Here is a 15,132-nt window from a genome sequence, read left to right on the forward strand (position 1 = left end):
GAAAAATGAATATAATTTAAATATAAATTTTAGACTATAGTGAGTTATTATTTCATGTTGCTTGAATAAATTTAACTTAGATTAAATAAAATTGTATTATAGGTTGAATTATGTGCCCCCCAACTGCCAAATTCATATATTGAATTTCTAACCCTTAGTATCTCAGAATGTGACCTTATTTGGAAATAGAGTTGTTGCAGATGTAATTAGTTAAATTAAGATGAGGTCATATTGGAGTAAGGTGGGCCCCTAATTTAATATGACAGGAATCTTTATGAAAAGGGGTAATTTGGACACAGACATGCACACAGAGATTGCCATGTGAAAATGAAGGCAGAGATCAAGGTGATGCTAATGAAGGATAAAGATTGCTGCCAGACCACCAGAGCCTAGGAGAGAGGAATGAACAGATTTCTCTCTCCCAGCCCTCAAGAGGAACTGATATGGCTGACAACTTGATCTCTGTTTTCTAGCCTCCAGAACCAAGAGACAAAGGCTCCCACTTTTTGGTACTTTATCGTCATTTAAGCCACCCAGTTCCTGGTACTTTGTTACAGCAGCCCTACAAAACTATTAGAAATCAATTATTACCTTAGAAAATAAGCTGTAAACTTATTACATACCACCACAAAGTGATAATCTGCCTATCAATAAGATAGAAAGTTTGTATAAATTCATAAAGCCAAAATAAGCTGTGAAGGACAACTGTGATATGTTCATGCTTCTAGTCGTTGAGGCTGACTTCGGAGGGAGATCCTATTAGGAAACATGACAAAATTTTAGTTACTTATATCAAAGGGATAAACACTCAAGGTTACCTCAATAATTGTAAGACTAGGATGCTTTTCCAAATTTAATTTTTTGGTATTTCCCAAGAGTGTTTAATATCTCCTTTACATTTTTAGTTGTTTGGCCTCTCATAGAAATAGTGTATTCTTTTATGCTCTCTAGCATTCAGCTGAAAATGTCCTGAGAGAGTTAATTCACATCCCAGATACCAAACTTACTCCCTGGGAGTAAATGACTCATTGGCTGGACAGGGTCATTCGTCATTTTAACCATTAAAATAACATTTTATATTGTCAAGTGCTACGTGGTTTCTCAATTCTTAAAATCCCCTGGTGAAGTCAAGGGGATGACAAACAAATTATGTCTGATTTACAGAGTGGGGAACTGGGACTCAGGCAAGAGTAAGGCCTGTCCCAGAAGGCAGGAGTTGTGGCTTGGGTCTCTGTTTCTCATGTAGAGAGCAAACATAAACCTAAGGGATATTAACTATACCTGCAATTCTTACATTTCTTGGAACTCTGCTCCCCACCCAAGCTGATTCTGGGCAGCAGCCATCTGTCAAAGAAACAAAAGGTACAGAGAAAGTTAAGTACAAATTATGCAGTGCATTAGAATCTAAACAAAACACACTAGAACTTCAAGTCAGCTTCCCAAAACAGCATCCAGGGAGCTAAGGACACGCTACGGTGGTGCAGTCGCTACGGCATGGCAAATTCTTTGAGACCCCATGAGCTGCAACACACCAGCCTCCCCTGTCCTTCAATATCTTCCAGAGTGTTCTCAGATTCATGGGCACAGGATGCCACTATTTTGACTGGTGAATCCCATTAAAAGTATCAGTGGTAACTTGACAAGGGTGCCAAGAGAGACAAAGCTTCAGAAGAAAAGTACAAAGAACAAGTATTCAACTTCTTACTATAATTTAATCTAAAAGTTCATATTAATTTGGAAAAAAAAAATCACTGTTTCCACTCTGTCACTTAAGAGTGAGATCAAGCCTCAACTTGGCGTTTATTTGAACAAGCATGTTTCACTGACTCTGTGGCATGTACACTTAGCATTTGTCAAGTTATTTCCCATAAACCGGTGTTGGGCCTTGTGTTATAAATGTTCTGGAAATGCTCAGATTCTATCAGCCTACCAACCTAGGATCCCACTGCTTGAAAACTGATAAAAATTTCAAAATGAGATATCAGAAGGAACCCTTAAGGGTAAGTCAGCATTTGAGTCTCAACTTGGAATGTTGGACACTGGGATACAAGGTCAGGGCGGCTGGCTGATTTTCAAATTTCTGAAGTTGAATATTGGACATTTCATGTCTGCTTCAAACTAAATCCGAAAATGCAAGCAGTCAGAGCAGATGTGATTTCATGTAGTTTAATGTTTTCTTGCCTTTATTTTCTAAAGTTTGAAATGTTCTCACCCATTTTCCTGCTGCCAATCAGAGATCCAGCATTGCCCTGATGTCCCATTGAATCTAAAATCAATGGCTATGCTGCCGGTTTTTAGAGAACATGATTGCTCTTTGAAAGCAAGCTCTGAGTAAAGATGACCCTTCTGAGTTTGATCAATTTTTACCACAATAAGGCAGGAAAGTTAAGAATCAGTGTGATGATCTATTTAGATGTCACTCAGGTCTAGAGCTCTTCTGGCATAAAGACTTATAGACAGAAATTACAAATTGGGGGTGACAAGTGTGGAAACAGCTGCCACAGATGTATAACACAGAGAATACCAATATTTATTTCAGTGATTTTACAATCCAAGAAATGAACACATAATTAGACCTAATTGTATGATCCAAACCACACTCTTTAATCATAGAATTTCTTGTTTGGTGTTTGGATCATAGTATCTCCTGAGTTAAGTAACTTTCCAACAGACCAAGCAAATAAGTTAGCATTATATGCTCTTACATGGAATAAATAAGGGAAAGTTCTCAGAGGCTCTTTCACCTTAATTTTGAGGTAAAATTCCATTACAAATATTTGGGAGAAAGTTTATACTTTAATGAGAAATGAAACTTAAAATGAATGTACACAATCCATTTGGTGGGGCATTTTTTCATTTTTTATTGTTAAAATTCACAGCATAAAATTGACCATTTGAACTACTTTATACAGTTCAGTGGCATTTTACTAATGAATATGTGCAACAAATAAATATACTCTTCACAGTGTTATTAAACCATCACCACTGTCTCATTCCAAAACACTTTCATTACCACAAAAGGAAACTCCATATCCATTCATGAGTCACTACCCATTCCTCCCGACCCACAAGCCCTGGCAGACTACTACCAGTGTGTCTATTCTTGAATATTTCATATAAACAGAATCATACTGAATATGGTCTTTTGTGTCTGGTGTTTTGTGTCTCACTTTTCACTTAGCATAATGTTTCTAAGGATATACATGTTATATCAGTGCTACATTCCTTTTTATGGCTAGATCGTATTCTATTGTGTAGATACACCACACTTTGTTTATCCACTTATAAGTTGATCAATATCTGTGTTGCTTATATCTTTTTGACTATTCTGAATAGTACTTATATGAATATTCATGTATAAGTTTTTATTTGAACATCTGTTTTTAATTCTTTAGAGTATTTACCTGGGAATGGGATAGCTGGGTCACGTGGCAATGCTATAGAGGACGCAAAACAACACTGTTTTTCACAGTCAGAGCACTATTTTACATATTCAACAGCAATATATGGGTATTCCAGCTTCTCCATGTTTTTGCAATATTATTGACTACTTTTATTGTTACTTTTATAGTCATCTTACTGGATATTAGGTGGTATCTTGTTGTTTTGATTTGCATCTCTCAAATGAAAAATGATGTTGAGTATCTTCCATATGCTTCTTGACCATTTATGAATCTTCCTTGGAGAAATCTCTAAGTACTTCACAAAATCTTTAACTGAGTTGTCTTTTGTTGTTGAGTAGTAAGGTTGTTTACATGTCGTGGATACTACATCCTCTCTCTATCTCTCTCTCTATATATATATAGATGTGTATATATATATGATTTACAACGATTTTCTCCCATTATGTGGGTTGCCTTTTCACTTTTTGACAGCATCATTTGTACAAATGTTTAATTTTGATGAAGTCCAATACATATTTAAAATTTGTTGCTTGTGTTTTTGGTGTCACCACATCCAAGGTCATAAAGATTTACTTCTGTTTTGTCCTAATTTTTTTTTTCTTAATTGCAGTATAGTTGATTTACAATGTTGTTGCCAATCTCTCCTGTATAGCAAAGTAACTCAGTTATGTGTGTGTGTGTATGTATGTGTGTGTGTATTCTTTTCCATCCTATCACAGGAATATAGTTCCCTGAATATATAATAGTTCCCTGTGCTATAGTTTAGCTCTGGCACTCAGTGTTTTGCTCCATTTTGTCATAATTTTTATACATGGTATGAGAGAAGGGTCTAATTTTATTCTCTAGCATGTATTTATTCAACTGTCCTAGCATCATTTGTTAAAGACACTATTCTTTCCCACTGAACTGTTCTGGCATCTTTGTCAAAATAAATTGATCATAGATTTATTGATTTATTTTCAATTATATTCCATTAATCTATGTGTCTACCCTTCTGTTAGCACCACATTTTTTTAAAGCATAATTGCTCTACAGTGCTGTATAAAGCACAATGTTAAGTCTTTGCGGTACATTGGAAGGACGGATGTTGAAGCTGCAACTCCAATATTTTGGCCACCTGATGTGAAGAGCTGACTCACTTGAAGAGACCCTGATGCTGGGAAAGATTGAGGACAGGAGGAGAAGGGGATGACAGAGGTTGAGATGGTTGGATGGCATCATCGACTCAATGGACATGAGTTTGGGTAAGCTCCGGGAGTTGGTGATGGACAGGGAGGCCTGGCTTACTGCGATTCATGGGGTCGCAAAGAGTCGGACACAACTAAGCGACTGAACTGAACTGAAGTGAATCAACTTTGTATACATATATCCCCTCCCTCTTGAAACTCCTTGCCTCCACCCCAACTCCCCATCCAACCTATTAAGGCCATCACAGAGCAGCAAGCTGATCTCCCTATATAGCAGGTTCCCAGTAGCTATCTATTTTAAATACATTAGTGTATATATGTCAATCCTAATCTAATTTGCCTCACACTTCCTTCCTCCCCAATGTCCACATGTCTGTTCTCTATGTCTGTATCTCTATTTCTGCCCCGCACATAGCTTTGTCTGTACCATATTTCTAGATTGCACATGTAAGCATTAATATACAATATTTGTTTTTCTCCTTCTGACTGACTGCACTCTGTACGACAGACTCTAGGTCCATCCACATCGCTATAAATGACCTGATTCTGACCCTTTTATGGCTGAGTAATAATCCATTGTATATATGCACCACAACTTTTTTATCCATTCATCTGTCAGTGGACATTTAGGTAGCTTCTATTGTATGTCCTAGCTATTGTAAATAATGCTACAATGAACACTGGGGTGCATGTATTTTTAGAATTTTAGGTTTGCTCCAGGTATATGCCCAGGAGTGGGATTGCTTGGTCATATGGTAGTTCTATTTTTCGTTTTTTAAATAACATCTATACTGTTCTCCATAGTGACTGTATCAATTTACATTCCTGCAAACAGTGCAAGAGAGTTCTTTTTTCTCCACACCCTCTCCAGCATTTACTGTTCATAGAAATTTTGATGATGGCTATTCTGACAAGTGTGAGGTGATATCTTATTGTAAGTTTTATTTACATTTCTCTAATAACTAGTGATGTTGAGCATCATTTCATGTGCCTCTTTGCCATCTGTATGTGTTCTTTGGAGAAATGTCTATTTAGGTATTCCTCCTTTTTTTTTGATTGGGTCGTATGTTGTTTTGATATTGAGTTGCATGAGTTGTTTGTATATTTTAGAGATGAATCCCTTGTTAGTTGCTTCATTTACCAATATTTTCTCCCATTCTAAGGGTTGTCTTTTTGTCTTATTTATGGTTTCCTTTGCTGCTCATAAGCTTAAAAGTTAAATTAGGTCCCACTTGTTTATTTTTATTTTCATTACTCTAGAAGGTGGGTCAAAAAAGATCTTGCTGTGGTTTATGTCCAAAAGTGTTACTCCTGTTTTCCTCTACGAGTTTTACAGTGTTTGGTTTGACATTTGGCCTTTAATTTTGAGTTTAGTTTTGTATATAGTGTATATAGTTAGTGTTCTGATTCATTCTTTTACATGTACCTATCCAGTTTTCCCAGTACCACTAATTAAATAAACTGTCTTTCCTCCATTGTGTATTCTTACCATTTTTGTCATGGATTGATTGACCACAGGTACATGGGTTTATTTCTGGGCTTTCTATGCTGTTCCTTTGATCTGTACCTATTTCTGCTTTTGCTTCAGTAGTATGCTGTTTTGATGGCTGTAGCTTTGTGGAATAGTCTGAAGTCAGGGATCCTGATTCCTCCAGCTCCATTTTTCTTTCCCAGTATTGCTTTGGTAATTTGGGGTCTTTTGTGTTCCATGCAAATTTTTTTAAAAAGTTTGTCTAGTTCTGTGAATATCTCCATTCTAAGAAATATAAATTGATAGTACTGGATAGAAAGCCCAGAGATAAACCTACATACCTTTGGTCACCTAATCAATGACAAAGGAGGCAAGAATATACAGTGGGGAAAAGACAGTCTCTTTAATAAGTGGTACTGGGAAAACTGGATAGCTGCTTGTAAAAGAATGAAATAGAGATGATCATGAGATTTTTATTCTTTAATTTGTTAATATGGTGTGTCATATTGATTGATTTACATATATATATTGAAGAATCCTTGCATCCCTGGAATAAATCCCACTTGATCATGGCATATGATCTTTTTAATGTGTGTTTGAATTCTGTATTCTAATATTTTGCTGAGAGTTTTTGTGTCTATGCTTACCAGTGATATTGGTCTGTAATTTTCTTTTTTGTGATATCTTTGCCTGGTTTTGTTACCAGGGTGATGGTAGCCTCATAGAACAAGTTTGGGAGTGTTCTTTCTTCTACACTATTTTGGAAGAGATATATAGGTGTTAGCTCTTCTTTAAATATTTGATAGAATTTGCCTGTAAAGTCATATGGTCCTGGACTTTTGTTTGTTGGAAGATTTTTAATTACAGTTTCAATTTCATTACTTGTGATTGGTCTATATGTATTTTCTATGTCTTCCTGGTCTAGTCTTGGAAGGTTGTATCTTTCTAAGTATTTGTCCATTTCTTATAGGTTGTCCATTATATTGGCATATAGTTACTTGCAGTAGTCTCTTATGATCCTTTGTATTTCTGTGGTGTCAGCTGTAATTTCTCCTTTTTCATTTCTAATTTTATTGGTTCAAACCCTCTCTTTTTTCTTAATGAGTCTGGGTAAAGTTTTATCAGTTTTATCTTAAAGAATCAACTTTTAGTTTTATTGATCTTTGCTGTTTTCATTTCTATTTACTTCTACTTTGATCTTTATGATGTTTTTCCTTCTACTAATTCCGTTTCTTTTTTGATATTGTTGCTGTCCCTCTCTCTAGTCGCTTTATTTGTAAGGGTAGATTGTTCATTTGAAAGTTTTGTTTCTTGAGGTGAGATTGAATTGCTATAAACTTCCCTCTTAGAACTGTTTTTATCACATCCCATAGGTTTTGGGTCATTGTGTTTCCATTGCCATGGTTTCTGTGTACTTCTTTATGTATTTTTTATTCCCTCTGATTTCCTCAGTACTCTCTCGGTTATTTAGTAGCATATTGCTTAGCCTCCATGTGTTTGTGTTTCCTATAGTTTTTCCTGTAATTGATTTCTAATCTCATAGTGTTGTGATCAGAAAAGATGCTCATTATAAGTTCAATTTTCTTAAATTTACTGATGTTTGATTTATGACCAAGATATGATCTGTCCTAGAGAATGTTCCATGTGCCCTTGAGAAGGAAGTATATTCTGAGGCTTTCAGGTGGAATGTCCTGGTTTATTGTGTCATTTAAAGTTTGTGTTTCCTTATTTATTTTGTTCCTGGGTGATCTATCCATTGGTAAAAATGGGGTGTTAAACCCTCCTCTTATTATTGTGTTAGTGTTGATTTTCCCCTTTTATTACTGTTAGCATTTACCTTATATACTAAGGTGCTCCTTATTGGGTGCATCATACTTTTTTTTTTGATGATTGTAGGTTGTAGTAAGTTTTGGGATTATGAAGTGTGAGTGTTTCAACTTTGTTCTTCTTTTCTAAGATGGGTTTGAGTATTTGCAATCTCCTGCAATTCCATATGAATTTTAGAATTTCTTTTGTTTAAAAAAAGTCATTTAGATTTTGATAGAGATTGCACTAATCTATATGTTGATTTGGGGAATAATTCCATTTTAACAATATCATATCTTCTAACCCATGAACATGCAATGTCTTTCCATTTACTTAAGTCATCTTTGATATTTTTAACAATATTTTATAGTTTTCAATGTACCAGTCTTGTACCTCCTTGGTGAAATTTATTCCTAAATATTTCAATCTTTTTTTATGCTATTATAAATGGAATTGTTTTCTTAATTTCTTTTTTGGAATGTTCATTTATATATATATATATATATATATATACAACTGATTTTTGCATGTCAGTCTTGTATCCTCTGACTTTGCCGAATTCATTTCATAAAACTATGTTCTATGTTATACTTACTAGTCAAAAACAGACTAGAGAATGCCTGAAAATCTTGGATACAATAAGTTACTTTAGAAAAACCATTACATGTTAAAAAAGAAAAAAATAATAATAGGACTGTTCTCTTATCATAATTGTATTTTAATTAATATTATGGTTGTTGTTATATACCTCTTCTATAGAATAATAGTGAATTTAAAACAAAACCCTCTGAATGTGACCAGACCAACTAATTTCTCTTGATTTCAGAAAGACTATTTATGTTAACAAAACATTGTTTGTCTTGTGAGTAAATAATAAACCTGTCAGCCCAAGACCTAGGAACCACTGAAGAAAGTGAAGAAGAACCTACGAGCTAAGCAAAATAGATTATTAAAGAAATGGTGATGAGATATAAAAACATGTTTTAACACTTAAGACTCAGATATATTTCTTGTGCATTTGAGTTCTGCTGAGGTCACAGGTCCTGTCTATTGGTAAATTCACAGTATTTGCAGACACGTTTAAACCAGAGCATCAGAAAATCTGCCACTACAAAGAAAACAAGCACACAAAATTTATGTCATAAAAAGTTGAGTGAATTTAAAGCAGAAGGGATTTATCAAAAATTAAAAATCTTAGCAATGATAAGAGAGAAGAGACTAAGTGCCACTGAAAAAACTAGCGAGAGATAATTATGTGATTAAAAGGATGGGACTAAGAACTTCATTCTCTATCTATAAAGAAAAAGAGGTGAAGCAGCAATAGGTTGGCTCAGGAATGGAATCAATCACAAAGCAAATTGAAGGAGCTAGATGGTTCATGGCCAAATACAGGGACAAAAACCTGGGGAAGAATCAGATTTCACATTAAGAGCTTAATGAACAAAGTAAGTAATGTGCTGAGAGCTTAAGCAGTGGAATTATCAACCAATAACATCCCTATCCATGGTATGGGTAGAACCTGAGCTCTCTAGGCAGAAGTGTGAAGTGACTGGCTGAAAATACTTTAAGGCAAGTAAAACATGATACATTTTTATGGCATCAAGGACATGACATTTGAAATAACTTTGTTTTAAAGTCCCAGCTTAAATTCCCCTGAGTGGTAGCAGTAAGAGGTGATCAGTGACAAAATAACAGTGAGTTGCTCTTTAGAGTTTGCTTCAAGTCTGCTTTATCATGCTGATCTAATAGCATTTGAAAGCTCAGGTCAGCATCCATCAGGGTAGGAAAGCATTTAGCATTCAAAATTTCACAGAGTGTTCATATCTAGGGAAGAACCCTGCCTCCAGCAAGGTCAACATGTAAATATATTGGTTATCTTAAAGCTAGATATCTAAATTAATGTGTGGTTATTTCCTTTGTGAACTAAAGCATCCTTCATTTATAGAAGTTTTAAATATGACATCTCTTACCTCATAAATAAAATGGTTCCAATTAAAAAGATTATGCAGAGACTATTAAGAGTATCTTTTACAAGAGAAATTCATGGGGACCTTCATTCTTCCATGTAATGGGCACTGTAATGTGGTGCCCAGGTTCCTTTCACTGAAGAACTTGCTGCCTCAGCTGCAGGAAGTGCTATTGGTAGACAGCTTTGGACTGTCAGCCCCTTCAGGGGATAGACTCAGCTGCAGAGCCACCCTGCACAAGTTCACACTCATTTCAGGAGTGGCCCAGTCCCATGACTGATGTGCCTAGGAGTACAAAGGCTAGCTGTCTTAGCCCAAGTTAGCACAACTCTGAAAGCTCAGTCTCTCTCCAAAGCACTCCTGCTGAGTTGACTGGAGCTGCTGTTGGGCTCAGTTTGCAGTTTAACTCCTCCCTCTGGGTAAGCCTGCTTCCTCTCCCTCCCTTCCCTAAGTGTTGATCTCAAGGATCCTTAAAAGACATTCTGCACATTAAACTGCATACCAGAGACTGTATCCCAAGGAGTCCCATTTCTAACTTAGAAGACACATCAAACTTGTGTATAAAGAAAATGTATCCAGATTCCAAAAATTACAGATTACAGAAAATTTGTAAAGAAAAATGTGTCCAGGTTGTTGAAATATATACATTATTTTCAGAGATAACAGAGTGTCAGGCGAGTGTATGCTCCTTGGTTCTGTCTCGTCACAACAAAGATTTGGAGTGACGGACATTAAAGCCCTCGGCGCTTCACAGCTCCCGGGTCTTGGACAGACTGTGTTATCGCTCTTAGACAAATCAGTGTTACAGCTCTATTTTATTTAGAAAATAGCAGGAAAATCCATCCTCAAGGCGTGAGGGCATGTTGACCCAAAGACGTGAAGAGAAGAGCACCCCAGTGTGCGGGAGAGAGAGAAAGAGACCCCCAGCCCTTTGGCTCCTCTTTTTATATCTTTCTTCCCCCTGGGCCTGCCCTATGTAAATTGGGCTAGCCAGGAGTGTTGTTTGTTCAACCTGAGGTCCTCACTCCAGTCCTCAGACCTTCCTTTGTTCTATTTTCATGTTCTATTTCCCTGCCTTATCTTTTATCCACTGCCATTCTGGACTCCTGTTTCCTATTCTAACTACTTAACAAGAAGATTGACAGAAAATGATTTAAAAAAAAAAAAAAGGAAGTACTTAAATAATACCAAGTAGAAAATTAAGGTTCCAGCTTATACGGACACATCCATTCTAATGGATGGGAGGAGAACAACATATTTTCATTAAAAAAAAAAAAACATATCATTTATGGAATGGCATATCATTTATGGAATATTCACACACTCTCCCTTTAACCACTCTTTTCTAATGGATGGGAGGAGAACAACATATTTTTCTCTTTAAATTTCTCCTATTATTTTTTTTTCTTTTTTAACATGTAATGGTTTTTCTAAAGTAACTTACTGTACCCAAGATTTTCAGGCATTCTCTAGTCTGTTTTTGACTAGTAAGTATAACATAGAACATAGTTTTATGAAATGAATTCGGCAAGGTCAGAGGATACAAGACTGACATGCAAAAATCAATTGTATTTATATATATATATATAATATATATATATATATAAATGAACATTCCAAAAAAGAAATTAAGAAAATAATTCCATTAGAAAATAGAATTCACCTACACTTTATTTTTGGTGGAAAAAATAAGGATTATTAATAAACTGAAAAGGGACAAAAAGAATGGAAAATTAGAAGAGAGAAAGTAAAATTTCCATAACTTGCAGTATTATCTACGGTTCTCATTCCCAGTTTCATTTGCAACACGTTTGTACACAGAATTTTTTTTTAATTTCCTAAAATTAAAATCTGATATTGCATATAGATTTCTGTTGACTTTTCATCACAAACATTTGTTTTTTGCCTCCAGCAGCACATTTTAACCAATAATTGAAAGGTTAAACACTAGATTCATTCTTACATAACCTCAGTTCAGTTCAGTTCAATAGCTCAGTCATGTCCGACTCTTTGTTACCCCATGAATTGCAGCACGCCAGGCCTCCCTGTCCATCACCAAATCCCAGCGTCCACCAAAACCCATGTCCATTGAGTCGATGATGCCATCCAGCCATCTCATCCTCTGTCGTCCCCTTCTCCTCCTGCCCCCAATCCCTCCCAACATAAGGGTCTTTTCCAATGAGTCAACTGTTCGCATGAGGTGGCCAAAGTACTGGAGTTTCAGCTTCAGCATCAGTCCTTCCAGTGAACACCCAGGACTGATCTCCTTTAGGATGGACTGGTTGGATCTCCTTGCTGTTCAAGGGACTCTCAAGAGTCTTCTCCAACACCACAGTTCAAAAGCATCAATTCTTCGGCTAAGTATCTAAATCTAAATTTCAAGTTGTAATTCATTCATATTGTGTTAGCTTACTAAGGCTGCCAGAACAAAGCACCACAATCTGGGTGACCTAAACAAAGTCTTTTTTTCTGGTTCTGGAGGCTAAAGTTCAAGATCGAGGTGTTGGCAGTGTTGATTCTTTATATGCGGGAAAATCTACTCCAAGCCTCTCTCTAAGCTTCTAGTAGCTTTCTGGCAATCTTCAGTGTTTGTAGTTTCTGCTGGATCACCCTGATTTCTGTTTTATCTTCACATGGGGCTTTCTCTATGTGTATTCACACAGAGAGAAAATTCTTCCCTTTATAAGGACAGAGTCATATTGGATTAGGGTCCACCCTAATAATCTGTCTTAACCTAAATATCTGTAAACATCCTATTTCCAAATAAAGTCACATTTACAGCTGCTGGGAGTCAGAGCATCAACATCTTTTTGGAGGACATAATTCAACTATATACATATGAAAGATTTTTTTTTTGTTATGTTCAAGTAAGTTACAAGTTCTAGTAAGATATGTACTTTGAAGGTGGCTCAATACTTCTGATAACATTGTTATAATATTTTGCCTCAACAAAAAGAGAAAAACCATACTTTGTTTTCTTCCATCTCTTATTTTATAATCAATCTGGCATGGGCAGAATTTATCTCAGTAAATTAATGTGTATTAACCGATCAACCTTTACAAGCAAAACATTTTTGCTATGTGCTTTGGGTGATATAAAGATATACAAGTTGAGGATTTTGCTTTTTAAGAGTTTGCAACTTCATATTTACATGTAATATCATGGTGGTGGTGCTTTAGTCGCTTAGTCATGTCTGTCTCTTGCGACCCCATGGACTTGTAGCCTGCCAGGCTCCTCTATCCATGGGATTCTCCAGGCAAGAATACTGGTGTGGGTGGCCATTTCCTTCTCCAATGTAATTTCATAATTACATGTAAATAAATTACTGATGCAATGAATGTGAACTTGGGCAAACTCCAGGAGATGATGAGGGACAGGGAGGCCTGGCATGCTACTGTCCATGGGGTCACAAAGAATTGGACATGACTAGGCAACTGAACAACAACAATTTCATATTTATAAAAATATCAAGGGTACAAAGACATTTCAATCTGCAATGTAAGAAAAATGTTATAGAGTTCTTCAGCTTTGTATACCATCCTTTACTGTAGAATTTGGTTTATACTCAGAGCTGGAAGTTGTGAAAAGTCCTTGAATGTTGTAATTCTGTGAATTTATACCATCAGTTATACTGAGAATGACTATAATAGAACAAGACCTTTTCAATTGACAAAGGAAATTTAAAGCATTTTTATTGCTGAGTAAAACAATGATTCAATACACTAAAGTTACAAATGGTAGTTAACTTGTTGTTACAGGATCAACAGCTTATGGTTCATTTGACATTCATGAAGAATTATCCTTGAATATTAATTGCATGACTTTAGTTGAGAATGAACAGCTCAGGTACAGGATCTGGAAAGTAATCTTTTATTTGCTTAAAAATTGGCTTTGTGACCCCTTAGCAAACAGCATACAATATATTATCATTCTTACATAAAATTCTGATTAATGCTATATTCAATTTCCCTGTCTCACTATTGTTTAAAAAAGAATAAAAATTTAGGCAAGTAAGAACACTCTCTAAGAAGATGGTTTTATGTGTCATGTTCCACATAATTGAGCGGGTAATAGGCAGGAAGGCCAGGGGTCTCCAAACGGAGGAAATAGGCTGCAAGTGTCAGACATTTTTTCTCTCTCTCTTAAGTGGCAGGAGGAAATAAACTACAAGTGTTAGATTTTTTCCCCTTCTGTATACAAATTTAAAAATAGGTTTCTTTTAAAATTCTGTGTTGCCATTGGGACACCTGGTTCCATCTGAACTTAACTTCTCTCAAACCTTGAGCTAACCAATGCGTTTTTCTTATGGAAATTTTTTCTTAAGCTATGTTAATGAACTATGTATTTACCCTAGACTCTGTCTTCTAGTCAGTTCGCCTAAGACTCAGAAGTGACTTGACAAACCAGTATGTTTTACTCATGCAAAATATTCTCTTAAACTGTGTTAATGAGACTGTATTTGCTTGGAAACCTGTCTTTCTTCAAGATTCATGTCAATCATTTTATGGCCTGGGGAAACTCACCATGTGCCAATGTTATCTCAAAATTCATGTAGTGGGTGAGGGGTCTGGAGCCAGTCTCTGTGTTTTGAGACATTTCCTTTCTTGAATTACTAGATGTTAGTAGCTATATAACATCCAGCTAAAGACTAGCAGGGGGGCACTGTTTCTGGCCCCTTGTGATGTCTATGTCAGAGGCTTTTTCTTTTTTACACTTTAATAAAACTTTATTACAGAAAAGTTTTTGAGTGATCAAGCCTCGTCACTGGCCCCGGATTGAAAGATTGAATTCCTCTCCTCTGGAGGCCAAGAATCCTGGCATCATTCATGGCTCAGCAACAACCTTTCATAATCCTATAGATTACACAGATCCCTGTTCACCCTCAAAGCAGTCTATAAGATTAAATTTAAGATTAAATTCAAAATGAGATAATTTGTATCTTTGGAATAGTGTCTCTTTTTCCAAATCATTTTACAGTAAGATTTAAGACATTTAGCCACAGGAAGAGAGACAAGCTTCAGTAAAGAATTTATGCCTCCCTCATGATATCATCTGCTAAGAATAATGTTAAATCCAACTTCAGATCTTTGATTGTAGAGAATATTATATGTATAGCCACCAAGGTTGATATCACCCTTGCTATTTGACATTCAATTGGTAATTCTTTCCTAATTTTCAATCATCCAACATTCTACTGTTATCGAGCTTGCTTCCCCTTCACTCCAGACATGTGGAGCTGATATATGAACATGTTAACTCACTCATTTTTCTTTAGAGTTAGTGTAGTGGTTCAGCC

General features: G+C 35.9%; 1 long non-coding RNA gene across 1 annotated transcript in view; it reads right to left on the reverse strand.

The window, feature by feature from the left end:
• Window positions 1–648: 648 nt before the first annotated feature.
• LOC122422393 overlaps window positions 649–15,132 on the reverse strand; it is a 287,826-nt gene continuing 273,342 nt past the window's right edge. Inside the window, exons 2-3 of the long non-coding RNA XR_006263808.1 lie at window positions 1,282–1,344; window positions 649–756 (exon numbers count right to left, since the gene is read on the reverse strand). This is a non-coding gene — a long non-coding RNA (uncharacterized LOC122422393). The remainder of the gene's footprint in view (window positions 757–1,281; window positions 1,345–15,132) is intronic.

The sequence above is a fragment of the Cervus canadensis genome, chromosome 19 (assembly GCF_019320065.1).
Source record: "Cervus canadensis isolate Bull #8, Minnesota chromosome 19, ASM1932006v1, whole genome shotgun sequence".
Classification (NCBI taxonomy): domain Eukaryota; kingdom Metazoa; phylum Chordata; class Mammalia; order Artiodactyla; family Cervidae; genus Cervus; species Cervus canadensis.